Consider the following 20190-nt stretch of genomic DNA (forward strand, 5'->3'; position numbering starts at 1 on the left):
GAAGAATAATTCTCACTGCTGCCTTTTAAATTAATGCAGGACTTCTGGAATACATGTGAATGGTATGTACGTCATCAGCAATAGATGCCTTTGGACTTCTATCCCGGATCTTTAACTATGACAATCAGACTAGTATTAAAAATTACAAGATGATATATTCATGTTGCTCGATTAACTTTCTACCATCAAACTTGTGACAACTAGAAGGTGTTTCAGCTTTGATGAAGATAATGATGAATCATTATCAGGTGGCAGGGATCCAATAAATGTGATACCATGAGTTTGTATTGATTTTCTTACATTTACTGGCTTGTGTTGCTCTACTAATTAATTTCTGTACTTTGGTCTGTGTCAATGTCTTCTACATTTTTATTTCTCCTCATGCTCCTATTCTGCCCAGAAAAGATTTTTGTGAAGTATCATCCTTATATAACTCAGTAGCATTCTGGTTCCTGCTGTAATTATGGTTCCTGGTTCTTTGTAGGCGCTATCACATCTCTTATTACTTAAACCCTGCCTGCATTTCTCAGTAAGGCCTACAGCCAGAAAGTGTGACATTTGGCAACAAATACCATAGCTTCATTTCATGGTGGACAATAGTAGTAATGTGGACAGCACAATCAAGAAATGTTCAGGTATTTTGTGCATTCAGACTTAGGCCAACTTTTTTGGAAACAGAAGATTGATCCTAGTCATTGCTAAAAATCTTGTGGATTTCCACACTAAAAATCTCCCTGTGAGGTGGTCAGACTTCTCCTCCAGAAGTCTGTGAAGGAAAATATAAAATATCTTGGTGTCTTGAGTATTTTTATCATTATTTAGCTGTGTTGTTATGCACATGCATTACAATACCTATTTGCCTGGAAATGTTCAGCAAGTAAAAAAATGTCCATACTGTATTCTGTATGTACTAAACAATAAGAGTACAGGTCATATGTAAGTGCAATAACTTGATAATCTGCTGCTGGTTTTGTTTGTCTGTTTGTTTATTTTTCTACAGCAAAAATTCTTGTGATATTGTTGTTCTAAGTATAGACCTAGCAAATTCTGAGAATCTATATTGATGAAGTCTGGTTGATATCCCAAGGAAATGGGTCTCACCTCACTACACGATCTGTATGTCTGTGTGTTTCTGGTGAGAACTCAGATTTTTAGATTTATACGCACAAATGAAGTTGTCTAGATATAAGTGCCTATATATGCGATAGGTATCTGGGCTTCTGTTACAGTCAGTGAGTCTCACTGGAGTTGCCTACATGTAAGTATTCAGCACCATTTTAGATGCTCTTCTTTGTCAAAGACACACACATGGGACAGTGTGATACAATGGAAGACCTCTGCCATCCCAGGGTCACAGCTGGAGGCTAGACGGGCTATTCTATGGCATCTGAAATGTCACTAGACCCCGAAGGGCGAACAGCTGAAGACAGCACAGGAGACCTAGTCAGCACAATCAACAAGTCAACAAGTCAGCTGAAATACTGGCTGGACTCCACTGAGTTTATAGACTAGATCTCTCTTGGCTGTGACGGCGTTAGACTCTCATAAACCCCTACACAGAATTAAAAACTGCTTTATGTGTGTATCTGTCTTTCAGACGTCATCCTAGGAACACTTTAATCTGCTTAGGTTGTTTTAATAGTCTGGATAGATACTAAATTCTTGAAAATTTAGAAAAAATAGGTAGTTGGCTGAAAGAGAGAGAAAGATCCTGTTATTTCACTACTGAAGAAAATGCTTTTGTGTGCTTTCAAATCTTATTTGACATCAGAGAATCCTCAAACTAAAACACAAATCCACAGGAAACTGAGCTTTACTGGTTCTGCTAGTCATGGTCCTACTTTCCACGTTGTTCTGGAAGTGCTATACTGCACTTAGTTTTGTGTTACTGCTGTGTCTGCTTTGCCATCACTTCTTTAATGCTAGCGTCCCTATCACACAGCATAACGAATGGTCTCTCCGAGGCTAGCTGCCTTATTTGCAAAATGTTTGCAACCATTGAAACTTCTTTGGATTTCTGGTTTCCACAATAACAGTCTCATTTCAGATAAGTAAAACAAGAGCAATCATTATTGTGCAGCATGAAGAATAACAACTGACTATTCTGGGACAGAGAACAGAGTGATGGATTAATACTCCTTCTTGGGTCTCTTGAAGAGTTCATTCAACATGATAAAATGATTTTTGCACAACTTCTAAAATATCAAGCTGTGTGTATTATTGAATCCCAGAGCTAAAATACTTTGTGCAGTTTTACTCTATGAAAAACACTCAAGTGTTCTTTTATCCATTGTCTCACTTTAATACTTTTCAGAGTACAAACCCTCCGCTAACTGGCTTTGTCATTTCACTGAGAATTAACATGAACATATTAAAAATCCTAATCAACCCACTAAAACACTAAGGATTTTGAATAATGTCTGGCATTAATGCACACTGTAAGCTGTGTCTAAATATTCTAAAACGTGTATTGTCTGTGAGCATTAGTTTTCATAGATCTGGTTACAGTAGTTATTAGAGTGATTCTCATTAGTGCTGCTATAAAAGGTCAGTTTCCTATTTCCACCATGTTGCCAGTTTTTCGTAAGTTTATGACCTGGCTTTTTTCCCCTGATTTCACACATAATGTCAGCTCCTTTCAAAACTAGGTTGTAATCAGTGAAATAATTCCATAAGCAAGGAAGACTAAAAAACCTTTTCTATTGATTTAAAATGACCATAAAGAAAAAAGATAACATTATTACATTGAAAAGATTATTTTCAGATTTCAATCATTTCTTCTGTACCTCTGATTTTTACAGGTGAAAAGAATTAAGATGGTTGTTATTTAGTGTTGAAAAATAGCTCTTGGACATGCCAAGCAGATAGCTTTATTATGCTTTACCTTCTGCTTTAATAGCTATAATAAATCAGAATGGAACTGAAATAATTCCATTGACATTTGATTATCTTAAAATCACCCACTTATTCTAAATCTCAATGGAAAAAGTATGTTTTAATTTTAAATTGCCATTATACAGCTAGATGTACAAGAAATAATTGCAGTGACTAGCCAATTATTCTGACAGTAAAGGAACACCATATTGACTTTTTGGTTGAAGGGGGGTCATTATGTTAACAGGAAGAGAAAGTAGTTTTTGAATTGACACGTGAGCATTATCACTTCAAAAGCTTTATTCTGACAGTCTTTTTACTTCTTTGTACGTTTCATACTTTGGTATCATTAAGACATAAGAAATCGAATGATAAAAGTTACTGTATAAAGTAAGGTTGGGCATGATTTAGAGTGAAACAAAGAAAAACACTCAGCAAAAAACTCTTCACTTACTAAATATATGATGCTTCCTTGTCCCAAACATACCTGTGCTCATGGTGACTGACTACTAGAAAAAAACCATACTGAGGTAGTTTAACATATTACTCAAGGCAGGGGGTGGGAGAGTGAGGGTGTCATTTTTTTCAGTGTTTTCCCACCAGTCTTTTCTGTCAATTGAAAATAAAAAAAAAAGCCTATATGCCTTTTTGGGGATAGGCCATATACTATTCTCAGCTCATTATAGTGTTCATCCTCCTTATCTTTTGCAGCAGAGATGTCAAACTGTGCAGATATTTTTTCCTCAGCAAATGCTTTTGGCTCCCTGGCAGAATTCTCAGGCATCTGGGCTGGCAGCTTTGGTGTTGTCACTTGTACTGTCATGTAGATATGCTGCTGATTAGTTCTTCTTGCTGCTGTATTCACCTTATTGTCATTGTCATTTGTCTTGTTGATGTCATTTTTCTTTTACTATAACTTGTGCTCTTCCATTTTTTCATGGAGGCTTCCTTGCAACTACCCCCTCATAAGATCTGTGTGTGAGATAATTTATATCTGAGCTTTTTAATAGCTTCATGCCAGCAAAACACAGGTAAAAGGATCATTTGCTCACCCAGTTTTCTCCGAGAGTCAGGAATGCGGTCTTCCATTGTACAGCGAAATGCGTATGTAGTCATGTAATGTGCAAGAAAAATCCATTTTGCCGTGAGTAGAGGCCCAACTTTTAATAGATTTAATGTATTAGGATTCACATTTAGGACTGGATGAATAGTTTGATGTGCTTCTGAACCCCTCTGAATTTAACAAAAAAATAACTATTTGGAAAGATCATTTGCAGGGAAAGACTTAGATAATGCTGCAAGTTGTAAATAGTGTAAGTTTACTAGTATGGTTGCATCAGTTAAGTGAAACTGTACATATCTGTGTTGTAGAGACATGACAGAAAGGAGAACCCTAAGGGAAATACGGAAAACTATAGCTGTTTTCTTACCATCACTTAGGTGGTTCAGTCATCTCTATAATCTTCTCTAGATTTTAATCTTAAATATGTAAATTATGTTGCTTTCTGCTTTAATAAATGTATTTGATTCCTACTTACCTTAGGTTGTTATTGCATTAAATTGTTATTTACAGTTGAACTTAGTAATAGGAGGTAAAGCGATGTGTGAATCCAGGAGCAGAATACCAAAAAATTCTGAAGAGGTCACTCACAATTCTTTCCACATCTTCTTTCTTAAATACAAGAAATCTCTTGTTAAGCGTTCAAGTAATGGAACATTCTGATGTCAGAATCTGATTCAGATGACAGAAAACCATGTTAAAATGATGAAGATGATTAAATCTGCTACACAAAGTATTGTAATAATGACAGAGTGATAAAACAGACTTTTGTTTTTCTGCTAGAGTCTATCCTTCCTGTTTTCTCTGATATACATAAATAAAACTTTACTGAGAATGGCAAACCAGTTAAAGTCAGTGAAAATCTCCTGGTAACTTCTGATGGTTTGATATAAATCAGTATTTGGCTGAAGGGAAATGTCTGAGACAGTATCTGACGAGAAAGACAAATAATGGTCAGGTCTTCCTAGGAGAATCACGGAAGCATATTAGAGAGGCTTTTAGCCAGCTGGTCCACAGGATTAGAGCAAAAGAAGAATAGTATTTAAAAAAAAAAAAAAAAAAGAGAAAAACATATGGTCTCTGAGACAAAGTGAAGAGGTATAACAAGGATAGCAGATCTAAAAGGCTATGGGGTAACTAATATAAAGGATAAGGAGACTGTGACTACAGGTCACATACAGCTTACTTGGGAAAAACCCATCAAAACAGGACTGCCATGTCCTAACGTAAGTTTAAAAATGTGTATTCCTGTTACAAAATGGAAGGATTGCTTGGTGCAAAGGAAAGATTGTAAAAAAGATTTGGAAATCTACTAAGACAAAAAAAGACAGGGAACAGAGGGCAGACTAAAAGACAACACTCAGCATGAGCTCCAAAACTAATGCTATGAGGAAAAGATTAATTTAACTCTTTTATATATTAAAGAGAAAGCAGCGTTTAGAAAGTGGGTCTTTTTGTCCATGTACAGCACTTCTGAGTTGAAATGAAAACCCTTTTAAGAGCAGTAGCAAAAAATTTGAAAAACCTGTGCTGTCAGCAAGATGTGGAAAGCAAGTCCATGAATAAAAAGAATTACAGGTACACTTCAGGGGGTAGAGGAAAATCCTTAAGGTTGAGAGAATTAAAAGAGCTTGATTGGTTTTGTTTAATGAGCATGAGATCTAGAAAAACCATAATGACATTAAAAATAAATCTAAAAAAATCCACCAGTCAACAGCTATACAAAGTATTTCAATATTGTTTCTTACATTGTGAAGCACAATTGTATTTGGTTTTGGCTTACATTTCAGACTCTTTCATGAAATTATTCTCTTGAATTTTTCAAAATGACAAGAACTTTTGTGAGATAAGAGAACAATTTCCCTGCCAGGTCTAATTACAGTGCGTAAGTACTTTCATGGGTAGAAAGCACTAAAGCTTTTATTAATAAAACAGAGAAGAGTGTAACAAGAATCAAGGGCTGGAAACTGAAGCCAGACAAATTCAAATACATGAGAAAACACAGATTTTTAACAGTGAGTATAATTAACTGTTGAAATAAACAACCAGCAAAGCAAGAGATTTTCCATCACTGAACATTTATTAAAATAATAATTGAGGGCCCAATTCAGACTGCCTCCTTTGGTTTCCAAGCCTGTAAGACGCCTACCTCATGCACCATTTCAGAACACCCAACTGATCGTCCTTTCTGTAAAGAACATAGGGGCAGAACCGCTAAAGCTCTAGGTATGATTTGATGAAGTTGACACAAGCCTTCATGTGTTAGCCTCATGAACCAGTGTGATATTTAGCATGAATATGTTCTATACTGCGTGTCTTAGTTGAATAACACAGCACTGATGTGAAGGTCCGTTTCCCAATACTGAGAGGAGCTACTTGGACACAATCAACAGAAAACACAGAGATGCTTGTGAACGTCTTGCCAAACCGCAAGATTTTCCATCCGTTTCAGGTTCAGAAGACCAAAACCTGTCCTGAACATAGCTGCCTAAATGATCGTTATTCTTTTGTGGAGAGTACCGCTGTAGGCACGAACTCAACACTGTCACAAGGAGGGCAGTGCCCCAGAAGGTGGGAAACTTGTGCTGAGCATGTGGTCTCCTTGTTGGTTTTGTTGTGTTTTTTATAGTACAAATGCCTTCTATGATACGCATAAATAACTCTTGGAAACAGAGACCAGAACTAGAGATACCTCTAAGAGGGTTTTTAGCATGAAATAGTCCTTCTTCTTTGCCTCCTGCCTAACACATTTCTCTCCTGCCTAAATTAATTGGCAGGCCACCCACTAAACAAACTTTAAGTTTCACCTAGCTAATTTCAAAGTGTCTTTTTTTTTTTTTTTGGTCTCTGTTTTTATATGATTTTCTCTTGAGGCGGTTGAGGTCAACGCCTTCTGTTCTGCTTTAGAATTTATTCACTGACAGCATCACACCTTGAAGTAACTGAGGCCAAGTCAGCCTTCTGCATCCCTTTAACTACCTGAGCATTGCACTCCAAATTTTCATCAGCTCAGTCCGCTGAGCTGAGTATGTATCAAAATGCCTGTGTGGCATCTTTGTGTTGTGTGTTACTGTGAGTTAAAGGTTAGAAAGTGGAGATTTTAAAGGAAAGTATAGGAAGCCCCAGTGAAGAAAAGATGGTTAAATATCGCTTTTCTTTTTTCTAAAATTATTGTTTTAAGAAAAAAAACCCTGTGTTGAAAAGTAGAGATGTTTGGATCATTGGAGTGAGCCCCTCCAGCACCCAAAAATTCAAAAACTCTTCCAAATCTCTAAAGGGAAAACTACCTACCTTCAACAGAAAGGCTGGCCCAGAGGCCCAGGCCTGACCTGCACTGCACATACCTGTAATTTTTCAAACAAAGCTTGTCTTCGCTGTCGCTAATGAACATGATTACTGTAGGACGGTAGCACCCAAAGGCCCCAGTGAGGATAGCGCTGTGTGCTGTGCAAATACAGATAAATAGAGAGCTCTTGCCCAGCAAAGCTTATGATCTGAAAGGCACAAAGAGGTTGAGGGTTGGGATTGGAGATATAACTTCCAAGCAAATGAAAACAGTGATGATTGGCAGAGCTTTGGTAGCTGAATCCTTCCTTGTTCATTTGTCTTTTCTAATATGAGTAGAGGTTAAATAGAGGGAATGGCAGGACTATGAAAGTTAATAAAAAGAGAGCAAAATATGAAAACGAAGGAATAATCACAGCTTGCTGTCTGTCTGGTTCTGTTCTACCTACAGGAGTAGGTAGGCATGATATTAGAGGGAGTTTTGAGAGATTTAAAGAAGTATTTCTCAAGTTGCTTTTCAGATGTGAGCAGGTTCTTTCTTTAAAATTATGGGATTTTAAATGGAGAATCTGGGACCAGGTTATCCTAAGCCTCCAAGCCTCTATGAAAATGTTTCTTTAAATACATAACTTAGTAAAACAATGGGCAAAAAAAAAAGTGTCTAACCAAACCTTCAAACTCTAAATATGAATTTACCATATAGCTGAATAATACTTCTTCTCTTCAGATAGTCATATACTCCAACCCAGTTCAAAACTAGCACCAAAAATAAAATAAAAATTAGAACAGATGTAATTTTCAATGTGCTTGAAAAGGCAGAAACTATTAGCTTAAAAACACTAAACAAAGGGAAAACCTTTTAGAGTTAATTTAGAAACCTATGGATGCCAGGAAAAATTGCCATCTCTTCTGACTTACCATCTGGGATCTATTATAATTCCTTTAAAGACTCCACTTCTGTTAAATTGCAGTTGTGGACTGAAATTTGTAAAACAAGTAGATCAGAAGTGGGAGGGCACAGTGCACTGCAGCCCACCTGGCACTCAGAGGAGAAAGCTGGTTAGAGCTCGCCAGCAGAAAAAGCTTAAAGATCGCTTCCTTGCAGCAATGTAGGTGCCTCAGTCTATTCAAGTGACAGTAATGATCGTGGTAAAGGTCTATAATCCCCTAAGCGGAGTTTATAATTTTTCAAAAGTTATCCTTGCCTATCCTTTTAATGGAATAGTGGCCACATTTCAAAAAGTATACTATGAAAAAATGGGTGATGTACATTTTGAAAAATTAGCTATATCTTTCTTTTACCTTAATACAAACAATTTGTACACTGATTAATTATACTAAATAGCAATAATAGCATATTAGCTATCTTGCCTAAGGTTCTAACTTTAATTGTTAATAAAAAAATATGCAGTGTACTAAAATATGTCAATGTCTGAAGTGTAAGCAGCTGCTCAATCACTGTTACAGAGTTGGAGTACACTGAATCTGTAAACAACTTACCAAAAAAAACCTTCAAAAATATCACATTTAAACCTGAAGCAACATGTATTTGTGTATTTTTCAGCTTTGGTACTTGAATAATGGTAGTAGAGGAATGAATTCGCAGTTCTACCCTATGCTAAAATTGTCTCTAAAAGGGATCTATTTATAGAACAAATAAACAAAGGAAGAATTCTACCTTCTTTTGTACACATTCCTGTGAAAATATATAGATGTTCTGACACTTTTGAAACCTTTGTTATTGTAAGTGGATATCTAAGGCATTTCCTTATAATCTTCCTCCCTCCATAGATACCACAGGCAGCTAACGATAGGCAGGGCAACCGTTAAAAATTATGTTACAGATACAGGGAACAAGGGTTAGAGACAATAAAGAAGTTAAGGGACTTGGACATATATCATGTTAAGTGCTGGAGAGTCTGAAAGTTAGACATCCAGCTTAGGAAGTGAAATCCATAAACCTGAATTAAGAGCCTAAGGGTGGTGTTCATTGATGCTTTCCTCCAGTGGCAAAAGCTGTAAGAACTTTCTGCTCCCTCCTCTCTCCCAGTTATTTATTCTTAGCCTACACAGCACTATGCTGTTTTCTCAATCTCTTCTGATGCAGCTGTGTGCAGAGAATATTGTAAATGGGTTCACTGGATTTTTAAAAAATGAGCTTAAGAACCGCAACAATAGTAAAGAGGAACTTTTTTTTTTTTTTTTAACCTAACCCAGGTCACCCCAGTGATCCCATTTATAACATAGCCCCACAAACCTTAGCTCATCCGACAAGACAGTCAACTATGGTGTCAGGATGCATGGCATTTTTACTTTCTGAGCTGCCAGAGAAATTATGTTCCTGAATCCATACCTGAGAATAGGATTTAGAAGAGGCAGATCTATGAAGGTGTGGTCTTGTAGTCATCTGTGTTATGCCATTTCATAATAATTTCATACTAAATCTATTGCTGGATCACAAAGCACTGCAGATCAGGTTGGAGCACAGGACTGTATTTCTGCCCAGGTAATCAGAGCAGATGATGTGAATTTTATGCTGACTTCGTAATTTTAACCAAGGTTTATGCTTGCTGTAAGTCGATAGATGACACCTAAAGCAGCATAAAAACAGAGTAGTACAGACAGGTGATATTTTATCTAGCATAAGGCCAACAAAGAAAAAAGTTATTCCTTTAAAGGCTTATAAACCTGCTTGGTGAAATAGTCCTGTGGCTGAAGTCTTCTGATCCAGTAGTAGGTACTCTAAAACCATATTTATTATCGCATCAAAACGCAGCATGAAATGGCTTAAGTCAGCACTTAGCTCAGCCAGTCCTAAGTGTTAAAAAGGGATCTGGTTGACTTTTCCACACATAGCAAGCTTAGTCTGCCCTTTGACTGTGAAGAGTTTTTGTACTCTTTTCTTTACAAAAATATCCATTGATGACATGCTGTTTCTCTGCTTTGCATATTAGCCTAGTTGTTAATTTATTTGATTAGAAACTTGAATCTGTGTGCTCCAGTTCATCCTGGTGCTAAAGTACTGAAACTCTTCAGCTGAATGTTTGCCTCTTGCCCTAAGCAAGATGCTAGTGAAGATTCTGAGTGTACTTTTTTGGAGTGGGACAACTGGGCGACCAGAAATGATTCATTCAGCCAGAGAGGAAAGCAGATGAGATAACATGCATCCATAGCCTAAAGATTAAAGAGCTTAGCTTTTAGGAGCCACTTGGGAGTTCTTGTCCTTGCTCCTAACAGACTTTGTGACTTTTAATCCAGTGATTTTCAGAAGCATAAGGCAGTCTCTGTATTCCCATCTTTCCTTTTCTGCAGTGTGTGAACTGCTGGTACGCTGGTATTCTCTGTGCAGAAAGCAGGAACTCACACTGTGTCTATTCCCTCCAGGAAAAAAAAAAAAGAAAAACCAAACACACACACCAAACAACCAAACAAAAAGCACAAAACCAAACCAAACCAAACCAAACCAAAAAAACAGCCAACAACCTAACACTTTTTTTTTTTATTGGGGTGGTCCCTGCAGTACCAACTGTTTACCACAAGGCAAACAGAAACAAAACCTGGTCTATTCTTAGTACAGACAAAATTGCTTTCCCAAATTGTATTTAGAGTTTCTCCGGACACAGTAAGGGTGGATACAACCCTACATGCTTCCTTCTCCTGGATAATCCCTTTCACAAAACTACAGACTAGCACAGTTATTTTAGCTAGAGCCGGAGGTGACTCCTTCCAGACCTCATTAGTGCCATTCATAGGTTGGACAGGGATGATCAATAGCAATACGTAGTGCTTATTTCTCACACAGACAATACAAAGATAACCCTTTTCTTCAAAAGGTGATTTATCACTGCCTAGAGTCTCTACCTTAGACAGCCCACCAGGGCATTTGTAATGTGATATGAAAGTTCTTTATTGGCAGGATAATAAAAACTTTACTCTACCTGAAGTACTCACCTGGTCTCCACTACAGCAGTACATGGGTCTCTCTCAACCTCACAAAATGTTTTCCTACCCAGCTTTCTGGGGCAAGGAAATACAATTAGCCCAGTTTACAGCTCGGGAATGCATATTCATCTCTGTTCCTGCTAGAGTGAAATCCATAGCCTTGAGTCAAGTATCTAGGCTCCCAGCTGTGATGGTTAGGTGCTCGAGAATAAATTTAAACATTAATTGTGCACCTTGCATGGTAAACAGGAGGACATGCAGGAGGAGGATGGGTCAGACAGGTCATGGATATTTGACTTTAGCATTAGCATGAACCCCAGTAACTTAATATTCCTAGTAAATTCATTTTACATTCAGAACATAACTGTATGAGTAAATGCTTTGTTTTAGAATAGAAGTAGTTGGTGTTCTTAACCATTAATTGAGTGATCTGAATACTCACATAGTTTAAAGGAAAATTCGAGTCCATTGGTTTCCTCTACCCGATATACAGCTTTCATTTCCCAGAAAATAATATATCTCTTCATAACTAGACATGTTCCCCAAAAATGCATTTAAATCTTCTCAGGTTTCAGTGAACCTATGGCCAATGTCTCCTACTCACTAAAGGCTCTAAACAGTGTGTTGTTATAAATAGCTGTATTTCATTGTCTTCACTTCAACCTAAGAGTTAAACTGTCACAATCATAGTACCATGATTTGCGCTGTTCTCAGAGCAATCGTTATGCTGACTAGACATACATAAAGGTAACATAGGATAATAAAATGCCAATTCCCTACTTTCTTGATCCCCTTCAAATATGCTCAAGAAGTAGCTGTCTAACTTCTTAGGTTGGGGTGATTTGGGATACACCTAGAATACAAAACTTCAGAAATCAGATCATCTTCTAATTCTCAAATGTAATAGTCCAAATTTTTTTTTTCAAGATCTGTTATCAAACTTAGAGTGCCTGTATGACACTGTGTTTATAAGGTGGATGTCAAGGCACATCTGTGTTTACATATATGCATGAAATATATAAGTAAGTGCATTGGTTTAGAGATTCTGTTCTTAGTACGAAGTCTATGTGCAATGAAGAATGGTTAAATAGCAGAATTTAATATTTTCTTGATGTTGATAATTAGTTTATTATCATTAGAGTTTACTGATACTAATTTTATTGAGATATATATATATATTTATTGATGCCAACAAAAGGAAAGTAAGTATAATCTAAAGCAGAAATTAAAATGACTAAGAAGACATCTGAAATGCAAATAACAAAAGGCACAGAATGTGGAATTTTTCCAGGCAAAAATAGATTCCTATATTTGAGGTAGTCACCTTAGACTCTATCTGTAGTCAGTGGAGAGATGTTAGTACTTTCAAGTAAGTTTCATCCCATAATTACCACAGATATGTAAAATATCTCAGGTGATTCATCTCTTTACTGTGAGTCTAAGGTGATTGGATCAGATGTAGATGTCAACACTGTAGACATCTAAATTTAGTTGATATGAATCACACCCAAAAATTAGTTGAAAAAGCACTGTATCTTCTACTATTTCTAGTATAAATGATAAGATACTATGTTAACATAACAGGACGTGGAAAGATTTGCTGTTCACTTAGGCTTCCAGGGAGAAAAATGAGTAAGGAAAAAAACAGGAGCACTACAGAGAAGGTAGTATTGGAAATATGTAATGCCTTGTATTACTCTTCACAGGGAGAAAAATGCAGGCACTATCAAATACAGAATCAGCAAAAAAATATTTCCTGTGAGACATTTCGTACATTTCTAATCATGATGTTGATGCAATTAATGAATTAGTCAGCACTGCTGATGTTGATAAATCGCCTCCTTGGGCAACAATCATCCTTTTAAGTGCCTATGGGTTGCTGACTGGGCAGGATCCCACTGCAAAATAAGGCCTGACAACTTTTCTGGAAACGTTCCAACAAAGGTTGGATGCCTGAAGAATGTCGATATACTTTTTTTCCTGTCACAAAAATGTTTTCACAAAATTCTGAAAAAAACCCCCAAGCTGGAATTTGATTACAATAGCAAGCAGAAAAAAACAAAAGACAGTGATGAGTCTTCAACTCTAGATTGTTTCCAGAGTCTGAGCATTTCCCAGCACTTGGGTTTCACAGAGTAGAGCCACCTCCTAAAAGTAGGTGCTTTTGACATTTCTTGCAAATGAAAACCAAACAGTATTTGCTGGTGAAGTAGAATGGTAGGTGGAGCTGACATTAATGCTTTTTTTTCCCCACACAGCAGCTGAAGAGTAACATTCTATTTTAGCACATGGAAATGCTGACTTAATATCTATCTTTAACTTATTGGATTGAAATCAGTAACTCAAAGTACTTTAGCCACCAGCTTTGACTGTACTCTGGAAGAAGGACCAGGGCATTCTTTGCACTTCCTTTGGAATTGATCCAAACCAATTTCAAAATATGGCTTATGTTTTGGTGTTGGCTTTAAGTGTTGCTTATGTGTTTTACCTTATAAAAGCACTGATAAAATATTAAAAAATGTGTGATGAACTGGAACCCATTAGTCCTCAGATGAACATTCTGAAAAAACATTAGACAAGGCAGACAGGCTTATATACAGCATCTCTTGTTCCAATGCATTCTTCTTTATTGTATACAGAGAACAGATTTTTTATTTTTTATTTTTTTTAACATTGACTTAATAGTACTGCCATCTTAGAATAAGACATTTGGAGATGTGGAACATAAAGACTTGAACTCTTATCCACAGACGCAAGTTGAGCTCAGGTTTCTTATCTGATTATAGGCTGTGTCGGCTTTGGCTGGGATAGAGTGAATTTTCTTCCCAGTAGCTGGTGTGGGGCTGTGGTTTGGATTTGTGCTGGAAGCAGTGCTGATAACCCAGGGACGTTTTGGTTCCCGCTGAGCAGTGCTTGCCCAGAGCCAAGGGCTGTTCTGCTTCTCCCCCCACCCCACCAGCGAGGAGGCTGGGGGGGCACAAGGAGTCGGGGGGGGACACAGCCGGGACAGCTGACCCCGACTGACCCCAGGGACATCCCACACCAGAGGACGTCATGCTCGGCAATAACATCTGGGGGAAGAAGAAGGAAGGGGGGACGTTGGGAGTGATGGCGTTTGTCTTCCCAAGGGAGCGTTGGGCGTGCTGGAGCCCTGCTGTCCTGGAGATGGCTGAACTCCTGTATAAAGCAATCATGTGTTGGTTAACACACATAAGTATAAATAGGATGTAATAAGCTATGATGCCACACTCCGGCATGATATTCAATGAGCTTTCACCAGCTGGACTGGCGTCAGTGAGGAGGGAAGGGTCAGTGCCGGCAGCTAATGGGAGCCATCCTCAGGGGTGTGGAGATTCCACCTTCCTCCTGTTGACGGCTTCAATGGTTTGACCCCAACCCAGTAACTCCTGACTGCCTGCCCCAGTGAGCCACCCCAGCCACGGGCAGTTGATGGTAAAAAGAAACAGGGCTAGGGAATAGCGAGCAAAGTCTACAAGTTGTACTTGGCAGCTGCACATAACTCTTTAACAAAATAGCGCATATAAACACAGCACTGCTCATCTTACTGGGAGGGGTAGTATGTCCAGAGCTTAGAATTGGCCTGTTGATAAGGCATGGATTGCACAGTAATCAAAACTAGAGAGTCAGACAGTAATTCCAGTGCTAGATGTCCAGACCAAAAGGGAAACAGAACAAGGAAACACCATGTTGTGATGAGACACCACCACTGTGGCTCTCTGTAAATGTGTGATAAATGTAACTTCTTCCTCTGCTGGGAATTTTGTTCATGAACTTTTCTTGGAGAGAAATGGTAGTGTAGCAGTGTCATCGCTCCAAAAGGTGAGAGATCACCCTGTGCGTCCACTACAGTTGGTGAAACCATACGTCATATATGAGGATACAGCAATGAATCTCTCGTGGCCTTGCAAGGTATTTGTTAACAGACTGGAGAGCTGAAATGCTCTCAAACTGGGTTTGCTAAAACAGAGCGCGAAGAAGTCCTAGTAGACCCAATAAAGTAGTCCTTGCCCTCATCCCCACTGTTTATGCTGTCTTTTTTCCTTCCAGTGTTCACAGCCCACTTCAAAGATCGACAGATGAGCAGGGATAGACTGAGGATGGGGGGGCTCCTCACACCCCCCCCCCCCCCAGGAAAGTATAGCTGCAGTCTATAAAACTTCTTTTTTTTTCCCCACCTAATTTGTGTGGTGGTCTATTAATTTTTCCACACTGACACACACTTCAGTAAGCCACTTAGACTCAGTGTATTTCTATCCCCAAAGCTGTCGCATTTAATGGGAAATAATTCATTTCATTCCAGACAGCCACACCAAATGGAAGTAAACTACCCAACATGCTTGCTGCTAAGTTTTTCATCTCAGTGTATTGATTTTAAAGCTTGTACTGATTTCTCCCAAATTAACCTTTTATTTTCTTGAGTTATATAAATAAATAATGTGAAAGAAAGCAAGTGAAACTGAAGAGAGAAAAATCAACAGTGCTGCTTTGAGATCCTGAGCAAACCACTCTGAGCTTTCTTCAAGGAAAAACACTTCTATGTCTCTCATCTCATTTTGCTGTTAGATGTGTCAGTTTTAGTGATTCCAGTAATATTAACCTGATCAAAATTTAACATGGATAAATAGAGAAATCACATACATAATACATAAAATAAAAATACATGCGCTACTCTGCTGGAAATCTTTTATTTTGATATAATTCTCTGATATTCCTTAAGATGCTCATTACAAATGCAAAACAGATAAAGAATTTATGATCAAAACTCCAAACCTTGCCTCCTGTGTCTTCTGATACTCCCTTAAAGAACTGATTAGCAACACTTTATCTCGAAATAGTCACTGAAATGTAAACAATCTCTTCAGTCTTGTGTCCAGGTGGTGCTGCAAATTCTAGCTCTGACAGAAACGGAGATTGCAATCAGAAATGTTCTATGGCATGCCTGCTAGAAAAAAATTGTCAAATCCTCTGGCAAAATTATCTAACCTCTTACGTCTAACTCAGTGGTGGATCCAAAGTTTCTGCCATTTCTTATAGAACTCCAAGGTCCCTTATCTTGCCTTTTCCCATAAAAGAGCTGCAGTGTCAGCTGTCAGCATCCTTTTTCTCTTTCTTTGAAGCGAGTTGTGTTACTGCAGGGCAGTGTGGTGCCTGACCCCAGATGGCCTGTATTGCCCTATGAAGACATGGCTTAGTAGAGAAGTGGGTAGGCAGTTTAATAGCTGTCACTGTATCGGCAGAAGATACTGGGCTCTTTGAAAGGCAAGCTCCCTCCCACACCATCCAACCTTGGTTTTCTTCTCAAAGATATGGAGAAAAGGTGCAACCTGGGAGGGCAGAGAGAGAAGAGCATTTGAAATCTTGAAGTATTTAGTGATAATTTTGAGAGGGAGCAAGAGTTCAAGAAGAAAGTGGAGGTAGAAAAAAACTGGGATTCACTTGACTGGCCAAGAATCTCTCACATTTTTTTATTTTTGCTCTCCAAATTTTTTCCCGCTTCTTTGTGCCATCTCTCAGTTCTCTCTCGTTCTTATAATTATTCCCCTGTAGAGTCTGCAGCACTTTGCAGAATAGGGTTGGATACATATTATTTTACCCTTTGGCTAATGTTCTGAAAACTTCTCTGCTTCTGGCTCCACTTCAGGGCTTACAATCCCCATTTCCATTCTTATTTCTGGGGTCATTTCCAGACTTGCAACCACACTTCTGTTTACATGGTTATACTCATTATCCTAAGTGGGATCATGACTCTTTGTGTTTGAGAATCCCTGTTCTAGGAACTGCTGCAATATAAAGGATAAGTAATAATGAGGTGAAAAAAAGGAAAGGAGAAAAATATTATTGAGAAAAGCAAGGTTGTATCAGAACAGAGAGAAGAAAGTGACCAAATGAACAGAAAATGCAAGGAACATGAACAAAAAAGAAAAATGAGATAGAAATTATATGGAGGAGGTTATGTAGCATTTTTAAGAGTGCTTTGAAAATGTGTCTCATAGTGTAAAATCCTTTCTAATTGGTTTCCAAAACAAAGAATTGCATATTGGCATCCATTAATATAAAGCTTCTTTCATATTATTTACATAGAAATGAACTGCATTACCTTGAATGAGTTTGATTTTTGCTCTGAAAATTGCTTTTTCCATAATAAAAAAATGCCTGTAATCCATCTTAACTCTATATCACATAACTTTTAAGAAGAAATATTGTGAATTTTATTCACCCTTTAGCTGACACATACTTGATCAGCATGTTTAGAGTATGTTTCTGATTCTGATCAATGTCTAAATTTCCCCCTAAATGTGAGCCCCTACTGAATGCCTCCATGTTCTCAATCACCTTTAAATACTGTTAAATGATAACTATACCTGAAAAAAACCCAGTCATGTCAGCTTTCAGACCTTTTTATTTGTTAGTATGCAGAGTCAATTAAAATATCACATTAATGCAAACAAATCTGAAATACTTCCAATGCAAAAGATTACTGCAGGTATGTCAGGATTGAATTTGGTAGTAAAAATCATGTTAGAAAGACAATAGAAAAGAAGTCCACACATTAATGATTTCTGCTATTACAAGATTTAATGGCTTCTTAGCAACACACGTACTGTTTCAAACCCATAGATAGTGGCTGTATAGAAGCAGAAAGTAATAATAAATAATAAAAAATAGATCCCTTTCTCCTAGCAATTCTGGTGACTCAATCAATAACAACTGAAAATAAGAGATCTTTAAAATATTGCCTATGCAGTTAAGACACTGTTTCACTCCAACAAAATGCAAATCTCTTCCTGAAAAGGAAGAGTCTTTAACTTCCTCAGATATCCTGAAAGAAATAGCCCCTCAGCATCTTAATCTGCACCCTGTAAAAATGTATGCTGGTGCCTTTGTCTCGTTCATATGCATTTCATGCTGGACAGTGTGTTAGTTCTAAAAGCCGACATTCAGTATCCTAGATTGACTTTCTCTCAGAACCTGAATGTTCAAAGACCATGAAAAGGACTAAAAGGATCCCATCAATGGTGTACAGCAGAATTTCTAAATGAACTGTGGTGACTGTTCTCCTGCCAGAACTAAATAACTCTCCAAAAGTGCATGTGGGTGAGATTTTAAACTGCTTTTTTGCAAAGGAACAGCTAGCTAAGGCATTAGAAGGAAATGCTAACTGAAGGAAATCTTGCCACATCTTCCAAAGTTAGTTGAGCCTGTGTGATCCCACTAAGTAGCCCTACGCTTTATTTATGGAAGGCACAAGCAAAACAGCAGGGGAGCAAAAGCTGATGCTATGAATAAACCTGACATTCCTGCAAGCAGTTACAACAAAGTGCTATTCCATCCTCTGCTAATTCTATTAACAGCTACCAGCCAGCTCATGAGTTGCCCCATCCCCTGTTTAGCAGCCTGGGAAGGGAAATCTGCCTGCCCTGGTACGCGCTGACCTACGGAGTCGGATCCTAAATGCTAAGACTATTAGACAGGAAACAAACGGCTGAGATAATATGCAAAGATAACGCATTTTGTTTACGCTGAGAAAAGCTGGTCCCATTATACGTGCTGCTTCAGTTAGCAAAGCAGCTGAGATCATGATAAAAACCCTGTCCAGCCTGCAAATGAGACTTCCCAAATTAAGAGGTGAAAAATATCTTGTCCAAGCCAAGGATGATAATTAACAATTCTAGTCGAAGTATTGCAATAAGCATGATTTACAACATTATATGCAGCTCTCTCCATCTTCAGGTATTCAGATACTAAGTAATTAATTCTCCTGGCAATCCTTTGAACTAGACAAACAGCTCCATGCTACATATAGGGACACAGAAATAGGGTGTGATCAGCCAGACACAAGTGACTGAGGTCTTGTAGTTTAAGAAGTTACTGGCCCCCTCATCTCAGAAGAGATAATTTTCTTCGAGCGCATTCCTCATCCATCACAAGTCATATAGTTTAGCTCTAACTCTCATGAAGCTAAGACGATAAACTGCCAAACGTGTTGGATTCGCAATGCCAATGAGCACATCTTAACCAGGATAATAATTTCCACTTGAGGGACACTAAGTTCCAGAAATAGTTCTAACCTGATCCTTTAAATTGGTTGTGTATAACCTATATCAGATCTTAGTGGTAAAAATAAGAATACATTTCTGATATCCTTCCCTTTCATTATGAGACCATTTAAACCACAAGTGTAGTTTTAGAAATAGAAATAGAAATACACAAACACACACACACACACACAATCTCAATACAAACCAAAGCAATTCAGAGCTAAACGCTGTTCAAATGCATATGCATCATTAACTAAGAAAGTTTCCAGAAAGGCTTAGAAATTATGAGTTATTCAAGGGTATGGAGTATGCAGTAGGAAATTAAAAATCACACATAATTTCGATTGCACAGTGTGTATCTCCATATTTACAAAAAAGGGCACTGCGCCTTGCAGCCTAGCTCATACAGAACCAACTGTTTAATTTGGGGTTAAGTACTGTTGATTTAAAACTAAGAATGTGTTAAAGTACTTTCCTTTCCAGAGCTGAAATAACAGTGTCTTTGTTATTTCAGCCTACAAGCGCAAAATCTCAGAGGTTAGTAATCTCTTCTGTTATCTTGTTATACCTTTCAAAACAAGCTCCCAGACTGGTTCAGTGGCTAAACAGAGCAATGGCACTTTGGGTATTACTCTGGGAAGTGGTGTTGATACACAAAAATTATATGTACCTGTGTTGCAATCAGAACCGGTACTGACCTATATAACACCTCAGCATTGTGCGAGTGGTGACGGTTCCCCTGCAGCTAATTTATTTTGGAATAAGCACAAAGAGAAGCTTGGCATTCCTCGGTGTTTTGCCTGAGACAGAGCATATTGCTCATCTGTTCTAAGAACGTTCTCGTTCAGAATAACCCCAAATACATTCTTGATAATATGTCCTCTGATTCAGCTGAGCAGAAGAAATCTGCCACATTTAACCTACATTTGGCTACGCTTCAACTGCAAGTGAAGTGAAACTTAGGTATTC

This window comes from Buteo buteo, chromosome 15, assembly GCF_964188355.1.
Source record: "Buteo buteo chromosome 15, bButBut1.hap1.1, whole genome shotgun sequence".
NCBI classification, from domain to species: Eukaryota; Metazoa; Chordata; class Aves; order Accipitriformes; family Accipitridae; genus Buteo; species Buteo buteo.